This window comes from Scyliorhinus canicula, chromosome 21, assembly GCF_902713615.1.
Source record: "Scyliorhinus canicula chromosome 21, sScyCan1.1, whole genome shotgun sequence".
Taxonomy (NCBI): Eukaryota; Metazoa; Chordata; class Chondrichthyes; order Carcharhiniformes; family Scyliorhinidae; genus Scyliorhinus; species Scyliorhinus canicula.
The window spans coordinates 22169776-22185805 of NC_052166.1; the positions used below are offsets into that span (position 1 = coordinate 22169776).

General features: G+C 50.6%; 1 non-coding gene across 1 annotated transcript; it reads left to right on the forward strand.

Moving 5' to 3' along the window:
- The first annotated feature begins 14640 nt into the window (after positions 1–14640).
- On the forward strand, positions 14641–14711 carry trnag-gcc. Its single transcript has one exon. It is a non-coding gene; the product is annotated as a tRNA-Gly (tRNA).
- Positions 14712–16030: the final 1319 nt, after the last annotated feature.

Below are 16030 nucleotides of genomic sequence, written 5' to 3' on the forward strand. Positions count from 1 at the left end.
CACCTTATTTCTGTGTGAGAAAGCTGCCTCATCGAGCCCACACTGAAGGCCTTGATGCTTCACACTGATGCATACCCCCTGCTGAACAGGCTCGATGGTGCATGGGGACCCCTTGCTGCTCAGTCACATCTCCCTCCAGGAGGCCATCACACAACATTAAAGTGAACAAGAGGATCTGTAGTCATATTACTGAAGCAGAGTTGAAGCTGTAAAAAAGATCAGTTTTGGAGCTCTTCCAATTCAGGAGAACAGACGGAGTAAAACATGAAAAAGAATTCCTTACATTTAAAAAATTCCAAACACTCCGCAGTCAGCCTGTCCAGTTTTGCATTGGTCTGTTGGTTGCAAGATGTGTGCAAATCTGGGCCGGGATTCTCCCCTACCCGGCGGAGCGGGGGGTCCCGGCGTAGCGGAGTGGCGCCAACCACTCCAGCGTCGGGCCTCCCCAAAGGTGCGGAATTCTCTGCATCTTTAGGGGCTAGGCCCACGCCGACTGGCGCCAAAACCAGCGCCAACGGCCTTTGACGCCCGCCGGCCGGCGTCGGGGCTGGCCGAAAGGCCTTCGCGATTCGCGCATGCGCCGGTGCGTCAGCGGCCGCTGACGTCACCACCGGCGCATGTGCGGTAGGGATGGTCTCTTCCACCTCCGCCATGGTGGAGGCCGTGGCGGCGGCGGAAGAAAAAGAGTGCCCCCACGGCACAGGCCCGCCCACCGATCGGTGGGCCCCGATCGCAGGCCAGGCCACCGTGGGGGCACCCCCCCAGGGTCCAATCGCCCCGCGCCCCCCCCCCAGGACCTCAGGGGCCCGCTCCCGCCGCCAATCCCGCCGCCACCAGAGGTGGTTAAAACCACGTCGGCGGGATTGGCCTCTCAGCAGCGGGACTTTGGCCCATCGCGGGCCGGAGAATTGGCGCGGGGGGTACGCCGATCGGCGCGGCATGATTCCCGGTCCCGCCGATTCCTGGGTGGCGGAGAATTCCGGCCACGGCGGGGGCGGGATTTACGCCGGCCCCGGGCGATTCTCCGACCCAGTGGGGGGTCGGAGAATTCCGCCCCTAGTGTGAGGCTCTGCAAGCCGGACTGGGTACTGGTGTAGTGGTTATGTTCCTAGATCGATTCTCCCAGAGTTGGGAATAATAATCCGGGTAACATGAGTTCAAATTCCACCATGGTGTTTGAGAGTATTAATTGAGTCTTTGAAAATCCTGGATGCAATAAGATGGCGTCAGTAGATCTGACCACAAAGCTCTTGGATTCTCATAACAACCCAACTGGTTTACTAATTTAATGACCGGGAATCCAGCTGAGGAATGCCAACGGATTTATTTCACAGAATATAATCAGCTGTAACTTCCCAGTCCCCATTGGGACAACCAACGTGCCCAGTCCCTCCTCGGGCCGGCTTTTAGACTCGATCTTACGAGCCCCAGCCTCATACGGAGATCAATTATGGTTTTCCTGTGGGCCTCGTGGGGGGTTATTACACCCTTCCTCTCCCCCCCCCCCCCCCCCCCCCTCCACCACCAGTCCGAAGGTTATTATCTGAGATGGCCTTCTGCACCGCTTCTCACGAGGCTGTGCTTCTGCCTGTAGAGGGTCTGGGTCAGGTGGTGTGTACCAACTGGGCGACCGTCTATTTCCAGATGATCTCCAGAGGGCTATTGCAGGGATCTCAGCCCTGGACACACCATCGTCCGTCTGAACGGAAGCCTGTGCGTCCGTTTCTAAGCCAGCGTCATCTTTGTCCTGGTGGTTCTGGACGTTGGGCCACAGTTGGTTGAACGCCCTGGCTAAGGAATGGTTCCTGGCTAAGTGGAGGCGTTGAGGTGTCCTATTGAGTGGTCTCTCACTTCTTCAGGTGGTCCACATGTAGGGTCTTCCCTTGGACCTTAATCCTATAGGAGATGATGATGTGGAGATGCCGGCGTTGGACTGGGGTGAGCACAAACCTCTTCATTCAGCTGAGGAAGGAGCAGTGCTCCAAAAGCTCGTGTTTGAAACAAACCTGTTGGACTTTAACCTGGTGTTGTAAGAGTTCTTACTATAAGAGATGGGCCTTGTTTCTTCCATTATGATCCCTGGGAGCCAAAGTGCACCATCACCCTTATTGAGGACCTAAACCATGGCTGCCGGGTGGAAATTTCATCCTGGCATCCTGTGGTTATGATACTGTGGCTGCGGGTCATGCTGCAGCTCTACTTTCCTGCTCAGGTATGGGAAAGTCAGGCTTAAATCGGGTTCTGAGGCTTCGGCCCATCAGCAGCTCCACTGGTGTCACCCCTGTTGTGACATGCAGCATCGTCCTATAATTAAAAAGGAATCTTGCCAGTCGCATGTACAGGCAGCCCGCGGTCTGCTTCCACCCACCTCTCTTAAATGCCTCAACTGCTCGTGTGGCCAAGTCATCAGAGACGGATGTAATGAGACGGTTCGGATATGTCTGATTTTGATCATCCATACAAATTTTGAAAATTCTTTGCTGGTGAACGGTGTCCCGTTATCGGTGACCAGGACTTCATGATCTCCTGTGAGTGCTGAATGGGCTGCTCGATTTCTCGATGGTGGCCCTTGATGCGGTAGACTCTTGTCGAGCCATTTGGAATGTGCGTCCTCAAGGGTAAGAAACATGGACCCCATAAAAGGCCGGATGAAATCAGCCAGCAATCCCACCCAGGGATGCCCTGGCCATTCCCCGGGGTGGAAGGAGGCCACAGGTGGGAGTTTTTGGTGCTCCCGACACCCCTGGGTAACTATGCATGACTCGCTCGATCGTCCCATCGATTGAGGCTCCCGGGTGACCACTGTGTAAATCCTTTGGGGATGAATTCCTGGCCTGGCGGTGGGATGACCACGCGAGCTCTGCACAGGAGGATGCCATCGCCCACACTCAATTCCTGTTGCTTTTGGGCATAGGGCTGTAGGGCTGTCGGGGGATTCCCCTGAAACCCGCCAGACAACAACATGTGGTGGAGCTTTGCCAATTTGCCATCCTTTTTGTGTCCATGCCCTATATGTATTTGAACGACCATCACTGGCAGACGGTCGATACAGTTTAAAGTCGCCATGACTTCATCTGCCACTGGTGGAGACGGGGGACAACTGAGGGTGTCCGTGTGGGCTATTGGACCCCTGGGCGAAGCTGAAAAGTATATTCCTATGCTGCAAGCAAGAGGGCCATGTGCTGGATTCAGGCTGATGCTATGAGGGATATCCCCTTGTCCTCCTTAAAGAGGTCCAGCAGAGGCTTGTGGTCGATGACGATGAAGAAGTCTCACCCGGTAAACATACTGATGAAACTTTTTTACAGCAAACATCACTGCCAAGCCTTCATTTTCTATTTGCGCACAATGGCACTCCATGTCTGCCAGACATCTGGGTGCGAACGCAGTGGGGCACTCTGTGCCATCGTCCCATCTATGGGACAGCATGCCCCGTGCCATCGGGGGAGGTCTCGAGTGAGGACGAGAAGCTGGGATGGGGCATAGTGAGTGAGTATCTGGGAGGATGACAATCGCCTCTGCACCCCAGCGAACACCTCTTCCTGTGGATTACCTCAGGCCCACTTTTGTTCTTCGTTAACAAGATGTGCAGGGGCTCCAGCAGAGTGGCCAAGTTCGGAATGATTTTTCCGAATTAACCACAAGGTCTAAAAATGATCGTGGTTCTGTGACGTTCCTTGGAGTCGGGGCCCCTTTTATGGCCTGGACCTTCTCCTCCACAGGGTGCAAACCGTCTGTCCGCCCTCTACCCCCACAGGGTGGCTGTCGGGCCACCGGGTAACCCAAGTATGTCACAGCTTTCACTCTAAAAACGCATTTGCTTCTTTTCAGGCAACACCAACCTGGGAGAATCGCCTGAGAACCTCGTCTGGGTTTTCCATGTGCTCCTTGTTGGTCGTCCCTGTAATGACCACATCATCTACCATAATATGCCACTACCTTTGGCAGTCCCTGACGTATGCCTTCCATCATCCTTTGGAGGATTGTTGGAGATGAAGAGGCACCAAACGGGAGGCGAATGTACTCGAATAATCCCCTGTGGGTGTTTATAGTCGCACACGTTCGAGATGCGGAGTCCAGTTCAAACTGCAGAGGCGCGTGGCTCAAATCAAGTTTTGTTAAGGAGCACCTTCCAGTTTTGCATATAAGTCGTCCTCTACACTCGGCAGAGAGTAACCATCCAGACGGGATTCCTGTTCACCGTTATTTTTCAGTCTGAAGAAGGGAACGGCCTTGTCCGGCTTCATCACTGGTACTAAGGGTATGGCCCACTCTGCAAATCGTAGACAGATGATGCCCAGATATTCCAGGTGCTGCAACTCTGCATCTGCCTTGGTGAGTGAGGCATCAGGAATAGGCCGTGCCCGGAAATTTCTGGGCTCAGCTTCTGGGTCTATGTAGAATCGAGCCCGAGCTCCCTTTATCTTGCCCATGCCTGATGGAATACCTCTGGATACTTGCCGAGGACCTTATGCAGGTTTCCATTGTCCATCTGGAAAATCTGCTGCCAACTGAAATGGAGGACTCCGAGCCAATCGCGCCCCAGCAAGTTAGATCCCAGCCCCTGCACCACGACAAAAGATAGCCGGACAGTTTGCTGTCCGTGGTTCACCGGGTTTATGATGGTTCCTACCATGCCGACCGTTCACCCGTGTAAGTTGCCAATCTGGCCTTGGTGTCACACAGGGTTAGTGTCAAGATTCCTGTGCGGAGTTGGTGGAAGGTCTGCTGACCAATGATGGGGACGGCAGCTCCTATGTCCATCTCCATCACCAGGGCGTGTCCATTCACCTGTGGTGTTATCCGAATTAGCGTCACCTTCAGGGACACGATGCAGTTTAGCTAGGGTGGAGCCATGTGCAAGGCCCTGGCATGCGGTGACCTCTCCGCGATGCTCTCTCTGCCGATTCTACCGGTCCTGACTACCGCATGTTCAACGGCCACATGCCTAGCAATGCTGTCGGAATTCCCCCTCATCCTCAGGGGAGGTTGGTCCGTAGCGGCTCCCGGATATTGAGCCAGACTGCGGTCTTGTACTTTTTGTTGTTGCTTTGGAGATGACCCAGGCACTTCGCTGGGATGTTGTGGAAGTCAGATATGGAGGTCAGTCACACTATAGTCCATGGAACCTTGAAGTTCTTGTACTCCTTTCTCTGCATTTTTGTGGGACTGCGCCAGCTCAATTGCCTGCTTTAAATACAACGTGGGCTCCACCAACAGCTTCCTTTGAGTGGCCATGGTGTTGATTCCACACACAAGCCGATCCCCCAACATTTCAGATAGGGATTGTCCAAACCAGTAACTTTACATCATAACTGATGGCTTTGGGTCATAATGGTTAGCCACCAGTGCAACTAACTAATCAAATGACTTGGAATCCGGAGCGGCTGGGTAGGTAAGGTTGTTTCTAATACTGAAGGTCGGGACCCCACAAGCTGTTAGGCGGATTGTTGGGTTTCTCCCAAAATGCCACCGGCCTGGAGAAAGGAGCACATCCGCTCTGCATATTGAGCCCAATCTTCCAGGCCTGTGCCAAAGGCCTCCAGCTTACCAAAAAGCTGCATTTTTGAAACCTAGTTCCTTACGGCAGTCTTCTGGGGCAACTGGGATGTACTGAAGCAGAGTCTGGAGTTTCCTTTTTCTTGTCATAGAATCATAGACTCCCTGAAGTGCAGAGGAGGTCATTTGGCCCATCGAGTCTGCACCAGCCTTTGCTCCTATAGAGCATCCTACCTCGACCCGATCCCTCACTCCTAACCCCATAACCTCACCTAACGTTCTGGGCAATATTATCATGGCCGATTCACTTAACTTGCACATCTTTTGACTATTGGGAGGAAACTGGTTCACCCGGAGGAAACCCACGGAAACACGGGGAGAACGTGCAGACTCCACACAGACAGTAATCCGAGGTCGGAGTCGAACCTGGGTCCCTGGTGCTGTGAGGCAGCAGTGCTAACCACTGTGCCACCATGCCGCCCTCACCACTCTAATAATTAAGAAGCCAGCCAGTAGGAACAATAATGGACTTATTTGACAAAACATAAAGTCTGCAAACACCGCAGCAACTATCCACAACCCTGCTTGGGTCGGCTTTTATGCTCGACCTTCCAAGACCCAGGCTGAGTGGGCCTCAGCCCACTACCGGGGAAGCTGGAATTCCACGAGCCTCATGGGAGATCAATTACGGTTTTCCCAGGGGCCTAGTGGGGGCTATTACAGCCATCATCCTTTCGTGATGCAAACTTGGCTTTACTGCCTTCTCACATTTGACTCCAGTCCCACATCTGTGTGGCTGAGTCTGAGCTGCATGGAGGAAAATACTCAGTTGCACCTACAGATGTGCAATAAATCGCGGCCTTGCTTGTCTGTGATCGCCATCTCTCAAGAAAGAATTCTGCAAAAGGCCACAAAACCTCATAATGATTTCCATGCTCTCTGTTTTGTCCTTGCCGCAGTTGAGGGAGTTGTTCTTCTGTCCAGCTGAAATTGTACATTTTGGCATCTATTCAATGTTTCAGACATGACAAGCCTTTTAAAAAAAAAAATCAATGCTAGCCGTCCTTGATGTCAATATATTACGCCATTGTCTGGCAAAACCCAAAACATCCAGGCAATTGAACCTTTGGCCCTCGCTGCAAATCCTGCCGTGGGATGGATTTCCTCTCTGTCCACAGTCACTGTCTCCTGGGCTCAATCAGACCATTCACAGCCTCCCTGTCCTACTTGACCTTTTTTGTCCCTGTACCCCCTCCCGTGCCACCCACTCCCGCTCAGGCCATGTGTCACTGAATCCTTATGTCTCCGTTCTCGCCACCGGCTTCGACCATTCCAATACAAAAGCAAATCACTGCAGACCTTGGAAACCTGAAATAAAAAACAGGAAGTGCAGGAAACACTCAGCTGGTCTGGCTGCCTCTGTGGAGACAGAAACAGTGTTAGTGTTTCAGGTCGTGACTTTTCATTAAAACTGATATTTCCATCCTATTCTGTTTCCATTCTTGTTGATTCCAATGTTTGTTGCCTGATCTCTTATCCTCTATAAACATTGGCACATTGAAAACTCCACTGCCCAGATCGTATACAACACTCCTATCCTCTTTCATTCCCACTGGTCCCAGGCACCTCGAATTTAAAACTTGCGTCCTTGTGTTTAAATGTGCCCCCATCGCCCTCTGCCTTTCCTTGTGCAACATCCTTCTCAATAGGCCCCGAAATCTTCCATTTCTCTGACTCTGGCCAATTTGACTTTTCAAAGGACAAAGAACAATACAGCACAGGAACAGGCCCTTCGGCCCTCCAAGCCTGTACCGGTCATGATACCACGCTTGGCCAAAACACTCAGCACCTCTTAGTACCGTACTCCTCCATACACATCCTATCCATGTGTTTGTCAAGATGTCCCTTTTGAACGCCGTTAACGTATCTGCTTCCACAACTCCCCTGGCAGCACATTCCAGGCACTCTGTGTAAAAAACATGTCTCGCACATCACCTCTAAACTTTGCCCCATGGACCTTAAACCTATGCCCCCTGGTGATTGACCCCTCCACCCTCAGAAAGAGTGCCGACCCATCCACTCTATCCATGCCCCTCATGACCTCTATCAGGTCGCCCCTCAATCTCCGTCGCTCTAATGAAAACAGTCTACTCAGCCTCTCCATATAGCTAACGCCCTCCAGATTAGTCAACATCCTGGTAAACATCCTCTGCACCCTCTCCAAAGCTTCCACATTCTTCTGGCAGTATGGTGACCAGAATTGTGTGCAAAATTCTTCTTCTTCACTCCTGCACCCATGCCTACAGCTCTGACATGGTGGTTAGCACAAGAATATGCAAATGAGTGGTGGCCAGAGGCAGGTTTGACGTGATCCAGGAGGCAGCAATGGAGGTGGGTTGGCTGCTTCACCCAGGAGAGAGCACACATGGAGGAGCACCAATGGACTGCCCTGGTTAGTAAAGTAAAGTTGCCATCGTCCCAGATGACCATAGGCTGTTTTCCTCTTTGAGCGGCAGAGCTGACTGCTGGTGATTTAACCTGAGGATCCGTAGCTTAGTTGGTAGCATTCCTGTCTCTAAGTCAGATGATTCTTGGTTCAAGACTCCCTCCAGGACTTAAGCACAGCAATCTATGTAGGAACGCCAGAGTAGTGCTGGGGAGATTGTCAGTCAATGTATATCAATGATAGTGTTTGAGTGCCTCTATCTTTTGTTATTCTCTAATTTGAGGTGAAAAAAATATATATTGTAGGCCAGACTGGTGAAGAATTTACTATTGCTGGTATTAGAACCTGGAATTGCAATTGAGAAGGTGAGTCTGTGGTTATAAATCCACTTTATAAGGGGGTCTTCAACTAAAAACAACCTGAGATCCTCTGTTTTAGCCGAAATCAAACGTTCAGCACTCTGGAGAGCTCCACCATAAAAATCAATACGGTCTGAATGATGCTGGCCCCTGGATAAAGGCAATGGAGGTGGCCTGGGGCAGTAAAATAGTGGGTGAGCCACCTCCAGATGGATCCCTGTCACTGCCCCGCCGGCAATGGAGAGGAGGAGGGTTCAGTTGCGAGCTCGCTGTCCTCTCCATGGAGATGGGCAGCCGATTTACATTTTACTTGTTTCAGTTCGGCATCCGACACTCTGCCAATTGGACCACCTTCACTGTCCTCACAGGACAGATACTCCTCTGCAGCGACTCCCAGTGCCTGCCCCAGTCAGGGGGCACCTTGCCTTTAAAGTAGTGCGGGCTGGCTTTAGATCGGGTCGCCTGGTGATGCTTGCAGCAGCCCAGCAGAATGTTCAGTGCTGGGGTGCAGGTGCTACATCATTTAAAGTCCCAAGCAGCATGCAAACTTTATTGCTTTGAATGGGTTCAGGTTGATCATTGCATCGTGATCCTCGTGCCCATGTTCGGACGCTTTCAATGTTTTACTCACTAATATCTTTGCACTGTGGCTCTAATCGCCATGGTAGCATTGTTAGGGTGTGATCTTTCATTCAGGGGTAGAGCTCTCTCCGATGAGTCAGAAGGCTGTGGCTTCAGGTCTGTCACCCGCTTTAACCTGCGGTGGTGTTTCCACGCTGCACTGACAAAGTGCTCCACTGTCTGAACTGTTAATTTTCCGTGTGAGATGTTAAGCTCCTGCCTGTTCATTACTGATACTTCCCCCTGCCTGTTTTTTATTGATATCTCCCCCTGCCTGTTCTTTACTAATATCTCCCCCTGCCTGTTCTTTATTGATATCTCCCCCCTGCCTGTTCTTTACTGATATCTCCCCCTGCCTGTTCTTTATTGATATCTCCCCCCTGCCTGTTCTTTATTGATATCTCCCCCCTGTCTGTTCTTTATTGATATCTCCCCCTGCCTGTTCTTTACTAATATCTCCCCCCTGCCTGTTCTTTATTGATATCTCCCCCTGCCTGTTCTTTACTAATATCTCCCCCCCGCCTTTTGTTTACTGATATCTCCCCCGCCTCTTCTTTACTGATATCTCCCCCGCCTCTTCTTTACTGATATCTCCCCCGCCTCTTCTTTACTGATATCTCCCCCTGCCCGTTCATTACTGATATCTCTCCCTGCCTGTTCATTACTGAAATCTCCCCCTGCCTGTTCTTTATTGATATCTCCCCCGCCTGCTCTTTACTGATATCTCCCCCTGCCTGTTCTTTACTAATATCTCCCCCCCGCCTTTTGTTTACTGATATCTCCCCCGCCTCTTCTTTACTGATATCTCCCCCGCCTCTTCTTTACTGATATCTCTCCCTGCCTGTTCTTTACTGACATCTCCCCCCCGCCTGTTCATTATTGATATCTCCCCCTGCCTGTTGTTTACTGATATCTCCCCCTGCCTGTTCATTACTGACATCTCCCCCCCGCCTGTTCTTTATTGATATCTCCCCCTGCCCGTTCATTACTGATATCTCTCCCTGCCTGTTCATTACTGAAATCTCCCCCTGCCTGTTCTTTACTGACATCTCCCCCCCGCCTGTTCATTATTGATATCTCCCCCTGCCTGTTGTTTACTGATATCTCCCCCCGCCTGTTCATTACTGACATCTCCCCCCCGCCTGTTCATTATTGATATCTCCCCCTGCCTGTTGTTTACTGATATCTCCCCCGCCTGTTCATTACTGACATCTCCCCCCCGCCTGTTCATTATTGATATCTCCCCCTGCCTGTTGTTTACTGATATCTCCCCCCGCCTGTTCATTACTGATATCTCCCCCGCCTGTTCTTTACTGATATCTCCCCCTACCCGTTCATTACTGATATCTCCCCCGCCTGCTCTTTACTGATATCTCCCCCGCCTGCTCTTTACTGATATCTCCCCCTGCCTATTCTTTACTGATATCCCTCCCTGCCTGTTCATTACTGAAATCTCCCCCCCGCCTGTTCTTTATTGATATCTCCCCCTGCCTGTTCTTTACTCATATCTACCCCTGCCTGTTCTTTACTGACATCTCCCCCCCGCCTGTTCATTATTGATATCTCCCCCTGCCTGTTGTTTACTGATATCTCCCCCCGCCTGTCCCCTGCCTGTTGTTTACTGATATCTCCCCCCGCCTGTTCATTACTGAAATCTCCCCCCCCGCCTGTTCTTTATTGATATCTCCCCCGCCTGTTCTTTACTGATATCTCCCCCTACCTGTTCATTACTGATATCTCCCCCCACCTGTTCTTTACTGACATCTCCCCCCTGCCTGTTCTTTACTGATATCTCCCCCCCGCCTGTTCTTTATTGATATCTCCCCCCCGCCTGTTCTTTATTGATATCTCCCCCCCGCCTGTTCTTTACTGACATCTCCCCCTGCCTGTTCTTTATTGATATCTCCCCCTGCCTGTTCTTTACTGATATCTCCCCCTGCCCGTTCATTACTGATATCTCTCCCTGCCTGTTCATTACTGAAATCTCCCCCTGCCTGTTCTTTATTGATATCTCCCCCGCCTGCTCTTTACTGATATCTCCCCCTGCCTGTTCATTACTGATATCTCTCCCTGCCTGTTCATTACTGAAATCTCCCCCCGCCTGTTCTTTATTGATATCTCCCCCTGCCTGTTCTTTACTGACATCTCCCCCCCGCCTGTTCATTATTGATATCTCCCCCTGCCTGTTGTTTACTGATATCTCCCCCCGCCTGTTCATTACTGACATCTCCCCCCCGCCTGTTCATTATTGATATCTCCCCCTGCCAGTTCTTTACTCATATCTACCCCTGCCTGTTCTTTACTCATATCCACCCCTGCCTGTTCTTTACTGACATCTCCCCCCGCCTGTTCATTATTGATATCTCCCCCCCCCCCCCGCCTGTTCATTACTGATATCTCCCCGCTGCCTCTTCTTTACTGATATCTCCCCCTGCCTGTTTTTACTGATATCTCCCCATGCCTGTTTTTTTACTGATATCCCCCTGTGCCTGTTTTGTTACTGATATCTCACTCTGCCTGGCCATTACTGATATCTCCCCCAGCGTGACTGTTACTGCTGTCTCTCCCTGCCTGGCCATTACTGGTATTTCCCTGTCTGGCCACTGGTGATATCTCCCGCCGTCTGGCTAGTGCTGATATCGCTCTCTGTCTGTGTTATGGACCAGGGTTTAGTAAACCCCAAAGTGTATCATGGAGTTCACCTGACCTACAACCTTTAATAGATTGTGGTTATGAGGAGCACACGGCCCTACTCTGCAGGTGTGACACAACAGAGATCTACAGTACTTTTAAATTAAACAATGTTTATTTATGAAACCAGTTAACACTTTATAACCCCACAGTAAACATCTTAACAACTATCAACAATAAATTCCCAAAAGAATATAGTACTCTATAAGTAACTCTTAATCTTTCCTTACAACATCCATAAGACAAAAAAACCTTTTTAAACTTCCTACAGAAACAGGTATTATTTTTAAGTCACCAAAGGATCTTTTTAAGTCACCAAAGGATCTGGAGACAGTCTTTAGATTGCAGAGAGAGATAAACCTTCTTGTTGTGACTGCAGCCATCTAGCTCTCAAAAAAAAGCTAAAACACACCCTGTAGTAGACAGCCCAAAGCAAAAGTAGACAGCCCAGCTCCACCCACTGTCTGACATCAATGCAGCCATCTGATAAACACCCATTTCTTAAAGGTAGACCCACTACAGCTATTTTATAGACACTCATTTCTTAAAGGTACTCTCACATGATAGTCTGGCCATTACTGATACCTCCCCCTGTCTGGCCACTGGTGATATCTTCCGCTGTCTGGCTAGTGCTGTATCGCTCTCTGCCTGGCCATTACTGATATCTCCCCCTGCCAGGCCATTACTGATAGGGGCTGGTTTAGCACAGTGGGCTAAACAGAACAATGCCATCAGCGCGGGTTCAATTCCCGTACCGGCCTCCCTGAACAGGCGCCGGAATGTGGCGACTAGGGGCTTTTCACAGTAACTTCATTAAAACCTACTTGTGACAATAAGCAATTATTATTATTATACCTCCCCCTGTCTGGCTCGTGCTGATATCACTCTCTGCCTGGCCACGGCAATTATCTTCCCCTGCCTGGCCCCTGGTGATATCTTCCCCTGCCTGACCATTTGGGATACCTTCCCCCTGACTGGTCATTACTGAAATATCTCCTGCCTGGCCCCTGCTGATATCTCCCCACCTTGTTGTTGCTGATACCTCTCCCTGCCTGGCCCAGGGCAAATATTTTTTTACCAGAAAACAGCCATGTTCCAATCGGTGTTTCAAGGGCAAATTGGCCGGCTAAAACTCACTGCCACTTGGGCATGGAAGTGATATCAGTGATGAAAGTATAATTTTGCTGCTACCCGCTGATCGGGTTGGCCCTAAAACGCCATCCGGATCGGGCTGCAGAATGTGGCACTGGCTTCTGTGAATCAACTGAAGATTAGTAAGGGGCGGATTTTTCCCAGGTCAATGGGGACTGGGTTTTGGGGTGCGGGATGGAAATATTACAGAAAACGCCCATGGACCCGGATTCCAACTTGTTCCTGCAGTTGGAGAATGAAGTCGGAAGCCCCCGCAGCTGAGGCAGGAAGCCAATTGAAAGACTTCAGGAACATTTGAGAGAGATACATGGGTTCCTTCTTTCCCGTGGCTGGAGTAATCCCACCTTGTGGCCTCAGCCCTACAGTTAGGAGTGGGCATGTGCACAGGGACAGGCTGTAAAGGCCTCAGTTACAATGAGAAGCTGCAGACATGGCCAGTTTAAATGTGTGCCAGGAGATTGCCAGCTGGTTGTGTAGCCACCGAAGTTGGCCATTCCCTCAATACAAAATGGAGTAACGCAAAGCTTGCAGGTTAAAATGGACAATGTTTGCAGCTCAAGCAGGCTCCAACAAGCCAATGTGTATTCTGTCTGCTAAGAGAGCAGACAGCACCGAAACGAACATTCCGCATACTAATGAGGCAATCTCCGGGATAGTTAACATAGTAATGGAACGATCCCAGGGACAATGGACACAAATAGGGAAGTGATTGCAACAGTGTATGGGAAACCAGACACCCCGGCACCAGCGGGGTTCGAAAACAAAGCACCTGAAGGCCCACCCAGTAACCGAGGGACAGCCTCAGTATTGGGGGGATTCAAACAAATCGACTGGGAAGAGACCCAATCGATTCTCAGCAGGTAAAGGGTCTACCCAAAAGGGCGTGAAGCCCTAGGACCTATAATAGACAGGTCCTACACTTAGTTCATTCTTCTTGACCAGCCCTCCTCTCTGGAACAGCCCTCTCGACCAGCCTTTTACCGAAGAAGACCTTGACCGAGAGAGAGGAGAGGTTTGGGACAGCAGCCGCCAGCAAGTAAGTGTCTCACAACGATCGCTACCAGAGATAGACACTCCTGACCCCTTTTTAACCCGTACCAACCTGAAGTCTGCGGACCAGTGCAGAGCAAGAGGCCTTGTCCCCTGATCCGGCAGTTCCTTAAGATAAGTATTGATTTATTTAGTGGTAGGAATAGTTTAGTCATCTTAGCGTGTGCATGAGTAGATTATAATTGTATTATAATAAACTAATTTGTTTGAACTTACTAATTGGTGTATGGTTTTATTGCTTTGAACTTGACCTTGAAACTTGTGGCGGTATCTTAACGATACCTGGCGACTCCAGAGGTAAGTAACGAAACAGAGCCAAATTGAGTGTTAAGCACACTCACCCAGAGCGAGCAACAGTTGGATGGCCCTTCGCCTGTTTGGCAGTCGGTTTACCACTGCACCAAGTTCCAGCTGAAACTGGAGCAACACCAGCTGCCTTCTCCTCAGGGCGAAGAGGGTGGACACTGGGACCCAGCTAAAGAAAGGAGAGACCAGCCCAGGTCTACAGGCAGAGGATTAACTCTCTCGACGTGTCTGAGCAGCAGTACCTCAGGAGCCTGAGACGCTCAGGGAGGTCATTGCTGACAGCTGTAACCTCCTGGACCAAGACATCCTGGCCACTGATGTAGATGGGCACACAATGCCAATGGCCTTCAAGGTGCCTGTCACTGGAGCGAGACTCCCAACCTTCACCTCGAGCCTCAGCCTCTCACCAAAACAGGAGGGGTGTGGGTGCTCGAAATGGCTTGTGTGGAGAAGGCATCAGGTTGAGGGTGAGTGTGAGTGTTGATTATTCAGATGAGGGCGGGTGGTCGAGGAGTAACATTGGTGGTTCAGTGGTAGAATTCTCACCTGCCACGCGGGAGGCCCGGGTTCGATTCCCGGCCAATGCAAAGCTGGATGGTGATTATTCCGATGGGGAGGTGAGATGCCAGGAGAGAGAGAGGAGATGCAAAGTGCGGTGACCTGAGGGGTGCAGTGCAGGGGAATGCTGGGAAAGTCAGAGTGAAGGGCCTGACATCTGGACGTTTTATTCTATTCACACCCGTGGCCTCCTGAAATCCTGGATCCTCTTGATTCACTATCTCCAGGTTGGAGCGAGTACATTTTTGCTGCTCACTTCCTCGGTCACCTCTAACCATTCCTCTTTGGCTGGAGAGGCTGTCCACTTCCTCCCATAGCTTGGAAAGATCACTTCAATACAGTTCCTCAGGTCCAACAGCAAGGCCTCCAGGTAGGATTGAGAGACTCAAGGGGGAGGCGGGGAGGGGCAGCCATCACAGGTCCCTGTCTCTGGGTGTGGTGCATCCTCAAAACTTCAGATATTGCTGACCTTCTATAGAACAGGCCAATGGATCCTTTCAACTTTCCCCCATGACAGAATAGATGCTCCATCATGCCAGTCCCCCAGAATTGGTCAGGAAGCCTGGACACTCTTTCTTCATTGGTTTCCTCTGGCGGAAAGCAATTGGAAGGCCAACTAATCCCAGGATTGGGCTCAGCATCCAAACATGGTCCCATGTCTCACCAGAGACTAAGATGGTAAAATTCCAACCATTGTCTCCACTGAATTAGTCCATGTCCAAATGCAGCAAGACCTGGACAATATCCAGGCTTGGGCTGACAAATGACAAGTAACATTCATGCCACACAATGATTATCTCGAACAAGAGAGAATCCAACCATTTACCCTTGACAATCAATGGCATTACGATCGCTGAATAACCCACTACCAACATCCTGGGGAGTACCATTGACCAGAAACTGAACTGAATGAGCTATATAAATGCTGTGGCTAAAAGGGCAGTTCAGAGGCAGGGTAACTGCCTTGAGTAACTCACCTCCTGTCTCCCCAAAGCTTGTCCATAGAATCCCTATAGTGTAGCAGGAGGCCATTCAGCCAATCGTATCTCCACCAACCCTCTGAAAGAGCACCCCACCCAGGACCATTCCCCCCACCCCATCCCCGTAACCCCACCTAACCGGCACATCTTTGAACACCAAGGAGCAATTAATGTTAATATTTAGCATGGTCAATCTACCTAATCTGTGGACTATGAGAAGAAACCGGAACACCCGGAGGAAACCTACGCAGACACGGGGAGAATGTGCAAACTCCACACAGATAGTCACCCGAGGCAAGAATCAAACCCCCGAGTCTTTGATGAGGCAGCAGTGCTAACCACTGTGCCTTTGTGCAGCCCCTGTCCAC